This window comes from Zootoca vivipara, chromosome 4, assembly GCF_965207765.1.
Source record: "Zootoca vivipara chromosome 4, rZooViv2.hap1.1, whole genome shotgun sequence".
Lineage (NCBI taxonomy): Eukaryota > Metazoa > Chordata > Lepidosauria > Squamata > Lacertidae > Zootoca > Zootoca vivipara.
In genome coordinates, this window is record NC_142587.1 from 37,110,753 (window position 1) to 37,122,993 (window position 12,241).

The 12,241-nt window shown below is 39.2% G+C and overlaps 1 protein-coding gene across 5 annotated transcripts in view; it reads left to right on the forward strand.

Annotated features, from left to right (window-relative positions):
- FRMPD4 (FERM and PDZ domain containing 4) overlaps positions 1–12,241 on the forward strand; it is a 295,689-nt gene that overhangs the window by 62,744 nt on the left and 220,704 nt on the right. The window lies entirely within an intron of this gene.

The window sequence follows — 12,241 nt, forward strand, 5'->3', positions numbered from 1 at the left end:
AATGTTGAATGGGGGAAAAATAATCTGAGCTTCAGGCTTGTGCTCTGTTCAGCTGGTGCCAAAAGCCACAGAAACTAAGTGTAAGGATGATTTGAGTGGAATGGATGGGTGGGCATGTGGTGCAGTCAGAAAGACTTGCAGGTCCAGCTATTTACGAGCACAGTACAGACAAGAACATGGTGATACATTACTTAAACATGTCTCCCCAAAAGTCTATCAGTCTGAAACAATCTTTGTGCCTTTGCTGGATCACCCAGTTATATAGTATGCTCAGCACTCTGTGATTAGAAGCTGGAACTATTAACCACAAAAAAAATCTTACTTACTCCCCACCTCTCTCCTCCCTGGTATTTTCCTCATATGGCAAGTTTGGAGAGAAACTTTTCAAATTTCAGAGGCATGCTGTTTGCAGCAGTTTTAAAACATCCAAATCTCTGAAGCACCATGAAGTGCTTGGGCCTGAAGCACTTCAGAGAGATTCCACTTCGACTTAGACATGCCACAAATTTGCCTTAAGCTGGCTGCTTCCATTCTTGATTCATCCAGATCTTTTGTGCACTCCTAGTACAAACTTTTCCAACATGATAGCAGGTGACACCAACCATCATAGATGTGGATATAGATGCATGTCACTGCTACAGTGCTTGTCAGATGTGTGTTGAGAGTAAGGATGGTGTAGATAATTGGTTTGGTTTACATTAAAAGGGGTAAATACTCAATTCTGACTTCCTGAAAAATATGCAAACTGAAATGTAGCTGAATTCACACCTCTGAATTTTGCAGTGCATTTCTCCAGCTAGGTACTGTATACAAAAATGCATTTACTGCGATAAAGTACGGTATGCATAAAAATGCACATATTTGTAAAAAAAAAAGAAGCATACAAAAATGTATCATATTAGGGAAAATCACTTATAAAACTGTGTACAGTATATTAAGTAAAATTGCATAAAACGTGTGTATTAGGAGAAATTCACACAAAAATAGTGATGAATTTTCACGAGGAATTGAAAGTTTGCAAACTGATGTGAATGTGGAGGAATGAATTCAAGATTGGAAAAATGAGAAATGAAGGAAACAGGAATTGACTATTCCTGACTTAGGTAGTAGCACCTATACTGCTCTGTCGTTTCCGTCTTGTGAATAGTCATCTATTTAACGTATACCCCACACCCTTCATCCCAAAGGAGCCTGTGAAATACACTTGCCAAGAAATGTTATGAACAGGAGTACTTTAAGAAGAAGATGTAGGCCAAGATCAAAGGGCACATAAAGAAGTGTGAAACACTGAAGTGTCTAATATAGGATTTAAGATAGCTGGTTAATTGAATGTGTATTCTTTGGCATAAATGCTGTGTATATGTATTCATGATACCTTCATCCTCATCAAAACATTTGCAAAAGACCATGGCCATTGTGGGTCCTCCCCCCCCCCCGATATCCAGGAATTAAGCATACAGCATTCACTGAGTGGGGGAAGATGGGTAACTAAGGAAATAGTTATGTGGGAGGAAGATTAAGCTTGCGATACAGTAGCTAAAGAATTACACAAAAAAGGCAGAAGGGAATCTACTGAAAATAGGTGCATTGTCTTCTGTTTGTTGGTGCTTAGGACACAATTAACTAACAATGAAATCTTATGCACGTCTACTTAGAAGTAATCCCCATTAAGTTAAATAGGGCTTACTCCCAGGCAAGTGGAAAAAGTAAAATAGTAAAAAATTCTAATATGTTAAGTAAGAATCCATCAATTCATTGCTTACTGTCACTTTGTATAGCATTTTGTGCTTTCTTTTCTTACTAGCAGTATATTTGGCACATAGACTTCCCTTTTTTTAAATAAAAAATATCAACTTGTTTGTCTTAAAGGAATTTCAAGAAATATTTTTTTAAAAAATCATACATCAAAACAATCACTTAAAGGAAGATAAACTTGAAAATTATGCATTTCCCATGGATAACCCAAAAGGCATATTTATCATCTAGTATACAGGAATTGCAGGAACTGACACAGCAACCGTTGATGATGATATTGGAATATTTTGTTCTTTGATAGATTTTTAAATTAATAATGGAATCAGTGTAATGGATCTGTACGTAATAAATGGGAAACAATGTGCTTCCTTTGTTTTTCCAAAGAGATAAATACTTGCAAGGCCACCAGGATAGGTTCATGACTGTGTCTGCAGGTGATCAATGTTTTTCCTGAGTCATCTTTCTTGGTTGCTCCTCTTGTGGTTCAACCCTTTCTTATTTGATCTAAGTGTCTGCACTTTCATATATTGAGGCTTGTGTTGACTAAAGATTTCAGCTGTCAAAAGTATAATGAAGGAAAATCTAGCCAATTCAACACTAATCAGACTCTAATCAGTGAGCTTATGCTCACTGGTGACTAGTACAAGAGGGAAACATTTGAGTTTCCATGGTCTTCAGTGTCATGAAGGATTTTCCCCTACATTTGTAGGACCAAGTTACAGTAATTTGTTTTTGTCAGTAGAGGGGGAAAAGATTTCTCAACCTGATAAATTTGCTCACTTGAATTTTAGGTTGCTGCTGCCTTTTTGGTTATTACCTTTTTTTTAATCACACACTTCCTTGAGGGATCTCAGGAAATATACAAGGTGTTCCCCACTTCATTTTATTCTCAACAACATGGTTCTCCTCCTCCGTCTTTTAACTCCACAACAGCCCTGTGAGGATGGTTTGGTTGAGAGATGGTGACTGGCCAATGTTACTCTGATCTCTGTGGTCCTAGTCCTTCATTTTTAAGAATGGCATCTCTCAAGCAAAGAGGATTGTACCTAACCAGTTAAACTTTCCCCCAGGATTAAGTCTAGGATTCTGTGTGCTCTCCAGAATGCAAGAAAAAAAAGCATAACTCGTAAGAATTTCCTCCCCCTAAACCCAGCAGTTTTTGCATGTATATTCTTTTGCTATGACTTATTATGACCATCCACGCAATCATTTTGTCATAGTTGTTAAGTGACAGGATTTCATTGTTGGTAACAGTATATGCATAGCTGCCAAGTTATCCTTTTTTTAAAGGGATTTTCCCTTATGCTCAATAGGCTTCCTCATGAGAAAAGGGAAAACTTGGCAGCTATGAGTATATGTTCTGTGGATGCATATCTTCAGCTCATCTGTTGATAGAGAATTTAATTGGGAATCTGTGGCCCTCAAGATTGTTGGATGCCAAATCCCACCAGCCCAGTCAGAATGGTCAATGGCAGTGGACTGTATAAAGAGATACAGATTCCCCATCCTTGTCATATGTGGTAAAGCTTGACTAGTCAACATACAAAAAACAGTTTCATTGAAGGTTTGGGTATCTTTCTGCCTTACAAAGCCCATATTAATAATATTACTTGGACTATACAAGTTTTAGAGGGATTTATTGCTTAATATCTCAAAGGACACTTTAATATTGCATCAGTGGATTATTTTTGTGTGTGGTCTAGCAGTCTGGAATCAATCACAATGGTGCATTTTTCCATTGCAAAGCTGGCTCTTTCCCATTCACACAGCAGTAAAACTTTCATTCCTGTCCCTGATGGGTTGCAATATAAGACAGTAAACATATCATATCACAACACCTGAAATGTATATGGCCCATTCCCAGACCTAGGTCAGTGTATCACACAGAGAAAGAAGGAAATATTTCTGAAATTGCGCTACTAAATCTTTTTTAAAACACACCTTTTGGAAATTGTATAGACACTTAGGATATTACTTTAAATTATGGCAAAGTTCAAATGGTGGGCAAAGCACTGTTAAAACAGCTGTAGGGTAACAAAAATATAATATATCACAACAAGGTCATCAATATAGCTATATGTCACTGGTGGTTCTTTAGTTTGCCATTAACTAAGAAGGGGATAGCATGAGCATTCCTACTAGTTGCTTTGGCTAAATGTTATACTGAGGAAAGGCAAAATATCAGCAGGGGCTCCCAATATATATTTCCCATAGAGCATCCCTTTAACTGTTGTGGAATCAAAGAACCTCAATAAGTTCTAGGCTACTGCCTGGTATCTTCTTCTTCTTAGGCAATCACTCGTAGCTGAGTAAGATTGTCTTCCATAAACCTGATTTTAACAATGGGTCCGTAAGTGACTGCGGAGGCCAATTCTGGATCCACACGTCCTTCCACAGTGGGGACATTGGTTTCCAGGCTGGAGCTGATCATGGTGTGGATTTGCCAAGCGTGCCTAGCCTACAGACGCATGAAGCTCCATGTGTACATCACCATAATCTACACCAATTTACTTATGCATGAGCTAGTTTTAGAGAACACAATGTAGGCCTTTAGCATCAATGGTTATAGATGACTCAATAATAATAATAATAATAATACAGTAATAATAATCTGGATGGCCCTAGGTTCCTAACAGCACTAGCAACCTGTTAGTTCAATAGCAATAGTTCAGTAGAAGGGCAATTGAATAGCAAGATAGGTGAATGGCAGCAGATCAATTTAATGCTAATGATCCCACTGGTTAGTGACAGTTGAGTTAATCATTTCATTAAATTCCTAAAGCCTCTTTTCAGTGTTGGAGCTGCCTGCCTGCATAACGTTATTCACCCGTTACTCCTGCTCCCGCGCAGCAGCCACAGTTAGCATGTCTGGGCACACCAAAGATGGTACTCAAACAAAGCTCCTGGTTTTCTTTGTGGAGAGACAACAATATATATTTGCATGGCTCTAAGAGTGATCTTAGTGATCCACATTTTAGTATATTTGGTCTACAGAGCATAAAATACAATATATAGTTTTCACCACAACTGCAGTGGTGATGGTAGATCACACACACACACACACACCTTTCTTCTTAAAACAAAAGTATAACAAAATCCACAAATAATCACAAATACTTAATTATTTTTTTAAAATATTATTTTATTAATTTTCCAAAAACAACAAAAAATAAAAGCAACAATACATATTCAAACATAGAAAAAAATAAATCTGACTTTCCCCTGTTCCCTTCCCTGGTTCCATTGTTTATCATCATACTGCATGTCCATTTTAAATTATAAAATAATTAAAATTACTTATTGTCCAGTCATAATGTCTTTACAAGTCTTTTAAAAATCCTGCTAATGTATTAACCTGTGTACATTGCTTCTGCATATATGCAATAAAAATCCTTCCAATCTTCTTTAAATTCATTGTCATCTCTTCCTCTTAATTTCAAAGTCAATTTTGCCATTTCAGCATATTCCATTAACTTCACTTGCCAATCTTCTTTAGCTGGGACACCTTCTTCTTTCCAATGTTGTGCTAATAATATTCGCGTGGCAGTCATTGCATACTTAAATAAGTCTTTTTGTGATCTTGGTATATCCACTCCTGTAATACCTAGTAGGAAAGCTTCTAGCTTTTAAGCAAATTTTATTTTAAACATCTTCTTCAATTCATTATAAATCTTTTCCCAGTACTTCTGAACAATTTTTACAATCCCACCACATATGAAAAAATGTCCCTTCTGCTGATTTACATTTCCAACAATTACTATCTTTATTTTTATACATTCTTGGTAATTTTACTGGAGTTAACTCCAGAAATAATTAAGACCAGCAGGACACAGCTGACTTCCCATAGTAAGCTTGAGATTCTCGGGCATGGGGGTTAGCAGCAATGACTGTATTGTCTTGAATGTTGCCTTATACTAAACCCCAAGGGTAGTCATTTTGTGAGTAGGACTACAGCTCAAAATTCAGAATGTGCCCATTGGTCCAAAAAGGTTGGCAACCCCTGTAGAACATGGGCCAATATCTTGGCTGAGTCACTTTCATAAGAAGAAACTCCCAATTGCCAAGGCAACCTGCCAAACTTTCCTTCCATAAGAGCTGATGGCATAGCATTGAACCCCATCATTAGAAATGATCTCCTGTGTCCAGGACTATTTAATGTTGCTAAATACATAGCAGGTAGATAATCACTGCTAGTTGGATTCCAAGATTGTGGCAGAATATAGGGGGGTGAAAAGATATTGTTGCAAATTTTCTTAACAAAGTTTGTTAACAAATTTCAGCCCTAAGCAAGTGTAATTATATAATTGTTGTTGTTTAGTCGTTTAGTCGTGTCCGACTCTTCGTGACCCCATGGACCATAGCATGCCAGGCACTCCTGTCTTCCACTACCTCCTGCAGCTTGGTCAAACTCATGTTGGTAGCTTCAAGAACACTGTCTAGCCATCTCGTCCTCTGTCGTCCCCTTCTCCTAGTGCCCTCAATCTTTCCCAACATCAGGGTCTTTTCCAGGGAGTCTTCTCTTCTCATGAGGTGGCCAAAGTATTGGAGCCTCAGCTTCAGGATCTGTCCTTCCAGTAAGCACTCAGGGCTGATTTCCTTCAGAATGGATAGGTTTGATCTTCTTGCAGTCCATGGGACTCTCAAGAGTCTCCTCCAGCACCATAATTCAAAAGCATCAATTCTTCGGCGATCAGCCTTCTTTATGGTCCAGCTCTCACTTCTTTCTCTCACTTATTATTATTATATAAAATTGATGATGGTGATAATAATATATTTATTTATTTATACCCCACCCATCTGGCTGGGTTTCCCCAACCACTCTGGGTGACTCCCAACAGGTGTCATCAATAGATATCTAGTGGGGAATGCATGAGTAATGGAAAGATCTCTTTCTCTGACACACTCTGATTCATTTACCAGCCAGAGAAGAGTACTGATCAGGGTGCAAAGGATCCTGAGGCTCAGTTCCCTATGGTGATTCTAGCTTCTTCTTTCACCATCTGATTGTCCAGCCTTCTTGAAGTATTTCCATGGTTGGTTCACCACTGCCAACCCACTTCTGGAAGGTAGACAGAGGTGCACTAAACAATGCACATCTACTTCTTATTTGTGTCTGAGAATCCTACAAACATTCCCATATGAACTTCAAGTCCAAGACTTTGAAGGTCGGCTGTCACTGTTAATAGCAATGTCAATCACTGATGTCAAAGGAAAATGTGAACGTCCAATTATCTTTCTCTGTGAAGTACTAAGACTTGAAGGATGTGATAGCAAGTACTTATGAGGCACTGAGAGGTGTGCTATCAGGGAAGTGGGGGAGAGAGAGAAAATAATTTAGAGTTCAGTTCCACTTAGTTATGAGTTATGACATACTGCATGATAATCTCTTTTCCCAATATGCCTTAAAGAAGTGGCTGTCGAGGCCAAACATTTGCACATCTGTTCAAATTGTTCCGCAGAAGAGCATTAAAGTAAGGACTCCATCCTTGTGCAATTTTGACATTTTGAGACAGTGTGCAAAAAATGGGGCCTAAGTCCTTGATATATTATTCTTTTGCTGCGAGTTGTTTATCCTCCAACCTGACATACGGTTAAGTACTTCCCGCTTTGTGTATGCCCGGCCAAGCTCAGTGCTAAAACTCATTGAAACTCCCTTGACACATGCTCTCTCTTTTTTAACTCAGTTACATAACAGTTGTCCTCCTTCTGATTCAGACACAAAAGAAACATAAGGGTGAATACTGTTCCCAGGATTCAATCAGAATAATGTACAGCCCCCCCCCCAATACGGAGAATTCATTTTGGAGCCCCTTGAACATAAGCGAAATTGCATAAAATGGGGAGCACCCTCTAAAAAGCTTCTATATGCCTATTTTTTCCTGGCTCTCCAGCTCTCTTTCCTGCTGTCTTCTCCTTAAATTGGGCACTTCTGTAAAATAGAGGAAATGTTCCCAGGAAAGGGAGCACTTTCTACTAGAATGAGGACAGGTGACTCTTGTGGTCTGCACATTTTGCACTGATCTCATGCTGGACTCTTTCAGCGACGCTGGATTTAGGGCTGTGTGGGTGCTTCCCCTGTAAAAGGGCAACAAGCTGAGGAGCCCTTCGATAGGCTTGGTTTTGGGACAGTTGTCGCGAGTTGGAACTCAGAAAGCAGTATGCAGTAATCAGTACTAGCTGTACCAAAAGGAATTATTGTGAAAATAAGAAACTGCAGCTTCCTCATACAGCAGATAGTTGTTGTTATCGTTGCCATTATTATTATTATTATTATTATTATTATTATTATTATTATTATTATTGCCATTTCAAACTATGCTTTCCAATGAAGATCCATACACACACAGAGAATTCATATCTTCTTTTATGATCTGCTTGATATCTGTTTTTGTTGTAATCCTTTCGTAGGTTCATTTCTTTTGAACTGTAATGGGGGGGGGGAATTTGTGCAACCTCCAGCTCCTTATAACACAGGTTTATGCAATCATAAACTGGGGCTTAATAAGCTTAAGGAATTGGGAACCAAATATGATATCATCCACATACCTCTGAGCATAGCTCATCAGTACTGAAATTCTAGCTTTTTGTAACTGTACTGAGACCACTTTATTCAAAGGCATTCAAAGCTGGATTTCAAATTCAGATCTCTTCCATCTTTATTGGTTTTACTCTTCAAATTATGGACCATAGCTCTCACTATGATGATAACTACCTGGTACTTTGGAGAAGAGCTGTCAGTTTTAGAAAGCTCTTTTCCCAGATGCAGGATGAAGCAGAGTCATTCCATTGTATGCAGTACTGTTCTGTATCTGTGTCACATGGAAGCAGAAGGCAACCTGCTGAAGGGTTATCATCTTGTTTGACAGCACAGTTCTTTCAGACCTTTTTACTCATCAGCATCAATGTTTGGAGCCGGCAGCAAACATCTGTCCGAGACATGTCATGCTGTTTATTGGCAGCCACAACTGCAGAAATAAAACATAGGCCTTCTGTGTTTGGAATGGTCACTCACCAGAGTAGTTATCCTGTGTTTAAAGAAGTACATTTTTACTTAGTGCATGGAGCAGCTTATTCCTTTGCAGAAAGTAGAATCTGATTTTCAATATGGCTCTTGTAACTATGTCAAGCTAGTGTTGGTGTTTAGAGAGTGAGACTTTTCTTGGCCAAAGAAAGAACAAATTCCTTTTTGTACATATGGCAGTTTTAGCAGGTATATTTCATAAATGTATTTCATCATTATTTAGATGAGAAAATGAACTTTAAAAACAAAAACACCAAACCATTAGCAGATGGTTTCTTGATCTTAAGTGTGTGCAACTGTGTTTTTGCCTGTAATGTTGGCAAAAGCGAATGTGGAGGAAATACCACAAAAACAAGCTTGGGCAATGGTGGAGGTGAAGAGATCATTTTCCTACCACTGTTGCATCTTCTTAGGGCCATGCAGTAGAACTTTAATGGACAGGCAGGCATCTGTTTCATACTGCTCATATGGGGAGATGGTGGTGTCCTTGTTGTGATCAGGTTGTAGTACAACTTACTGTTAAAGTCACTCACATCTGTTCCAAGTTGGACTGCAGAGTTAGAGATGTGGTTTCTAATCATTCATATGGCATAGTTGTCAAGTTCTCCCTTTTTTTAAAGGGAAATTCCCTTATGCTGAATAGGCTTCCTCACGAGAAAAGGGAAAACTTGACAGCTACGTTCATGTGGTTTCTTCTTGTTCTAAACATGCATATGGTTCTGAGATGTGGTCAGGATTCTTGGAGAAGTGAGATGGACCACTTGCACCATCCTGCAAACTGATTAAACTTTGGGATAGCATCACATCTTGGTTGCTGAAAGTTTAAAATGCCTCTTTACGAAAGGGTGAGGTTCCAGCAAACATCTGGCCTGGTTGGGGGTTCAAATCTACCTTGGTCACCTTGGCGTATGAGCTTTGAGAGGAAAACTGTGAACCTGCTAATACTTCTGCTAATTCTTATCTTGCTAATTATTCTGGACTAGGTGGCAGTTGGCTTCTGAGCCCAATTCAAAGTGTTGGTCTTGAGTATCTGAGACCAGTTCATCTCAAGAAACATATGTTTCCATATGAAGCAGCATGGGTGATACCCTCAGCACTCAAGACCACGTTGTTTGCTGTGCTGCTGTCTGAAGTTTAGTAGGCAGAGGCATGATACAGGGCTTTCTTGAAGTGGTGGAATGCCTTTCATAGAGAGGCTGATATGCTGATATGCTTCTTGCATTTACGTATGCTGCCAAGCTTGCCTTTTTACTAAAGCCTTTGATCAGAATTGTCTGCTGTGCTGCGTAAAGCTTTTCACTATTTTATCTCTGTTTTTGGTGGCTTCTCTTTTTTTAAGCCTCACTGTTCAGTTTTTATTGACTGTTTAAACTTTTATTTTCATCAGTCATCCTGAGGGCCAATGATGGAATGATGAATTATACATGTTATAGCAAATAAGGAAAGAGGTAAATAATGTGGCTGCAAAAATAACACTTTTAACATAATAGGGAATCATAGAGTTGCAGAGTTGGAAGGGACCCAAATGGTTATATAGCCCAAACCCCTGCAATGCATTGGTATTATGACAATCATAGGTTGGCTCCAGACTTAGCCATGCTTAGAGCAGATCCGCTGAAACCAATGGTTTCATGAAACCATGATTAACTCTAGATCCAACCCATTGTATGTGCCATTATTGTATACATTGGCAGAGCTTCAAACATTGCACATAAAGGGTAGGAGAGTTGTAATTTCCATTAAATAATTTCAATTCTTGCAGAGGAAAGGTAATGTTAGAAAATGAACTTGAACAGGGGCCTCTGAGTGGTGAAATTGGTTATATATTTCCCACATGCAATTTCCCTGCCTAGTGTTACAATGCCATGTTAAAACAGAATGCACAGCTCATGCTTACATCCTCTTCCCTGCCTCTTGGTGCTCATGGTGGTACTCATGGGATTATGCAGGTGGTGCTGTGGTCTAAACCACTGAGCCTCTTGGGCTTGCTGATCAGAAGGTCAGCAGTTCAAATCCCTGTGATTGAGTGAGCTCCCGTTGCTCTGTCCCAGCTCCTGCCAACCTAGCAGTTTGAAAGCACACCATTGCAAGTAGATAAATGGGAAGGTAAATGGCATTTCTGTGCGCTCTGGTTTCCGTGATGGTGTTCCATTGTGCCAGAAGCAGTTTAGTCATGCTGATCACATGACCCGGAAAGCTGTCTGTGGACAAACACTGGCTCCCTCGGCCTGAAAGCAAGATAAGCGCCGCAACCCCATAGTCACCTTTGAGTGAACTGTTCAGGGTTCCTTTACCTTTACCTTTTTTACATCATTTCATGCTCTCAATAACCTAATGAAGTAGGTTAGGCTGAGAGATAGTGTTTGGCCCAAGATGCTGAGCTGAACCCAGGTCTCTCTGTTCCAAGTCTAACTCTGGCTCTTACGGCTTAATTGAGAGAGCAGAAAAATTTACTGCTTCACATACATTTACATTCTTCTAAAAACATCCTCCCTCTGCCTAATCTAGTGGGTTTTTTGTTTCCTTTTTTATTTTTTATTATGCTCTTTTCTTGTCTGTAGTGCAGTTAATAGTCTCTCATTATTATAATTCCTAACTGCTACATTCTGGGAGTATTACATTTTTTGTCAGTTTAAAATTGCTGTGGCCTGAAACAAATCTGCAGTGAAACATCTGTCTTGCCATTTTTGTATAGTTTCAAAGATGGGGGAAATATAATAAAATCCCCTATGGTTTCAATTGCTCTCCTAACAAGCTGCTACAGAAGAAAATGATAAAATAACAAGCTGTCACAAAGGGAAATTTACAAATGAATCTTGAGGAACTATTTCCTAATATTTACTCTTCTCCATGGGGTGAAACACTTCCCTTTGAAATGCAGGCACTGAATGAATTTGCTGCTGTTCAGCATGTTTGCTTTTTTTCTTGGCAATGACGTGAGCTTGCACAGAAGAAGAAGAGTTTGGATTTGATATCCCGCTTTATCACTACCCGAAGAAGTCTCAAGGCGGCTAACATTCTCCTTTCCCTTCCTCCCCACAACAAACACTCTGTGAGGTGAGTGGGGCTGAGAGACTTCAAAGAAGTGTAAGTAGCCCAAGGTCACCCAGCAGCTGCATGTGGAGGAGCAGATACGGGAACCCGATTCACCAGAAAAAAGATGACAATGTCAGCTACAGAAAAAATAAATAAATAAAGTGCAAGTCTATTCCTATCCTATCAGAAGTGGGTGAGTCAAATTTTAATACAACACGCATAACATTTTGGGTAAACTTCAGACATCTGCAGGTTCTGGCTTTCATTACTCCCCAGCATTGCCTATGAACATTGCCTATGAACATTGGAAAAACCGGGGTTCTCTTTTGCTACAAAATTTGGGATTCAGAATGATTTTAATGACAGCATCAAGAGCTCGGGGTCCTATGATACTGAGACTGCAATCATCTAACCAATTCTTCCAGAATA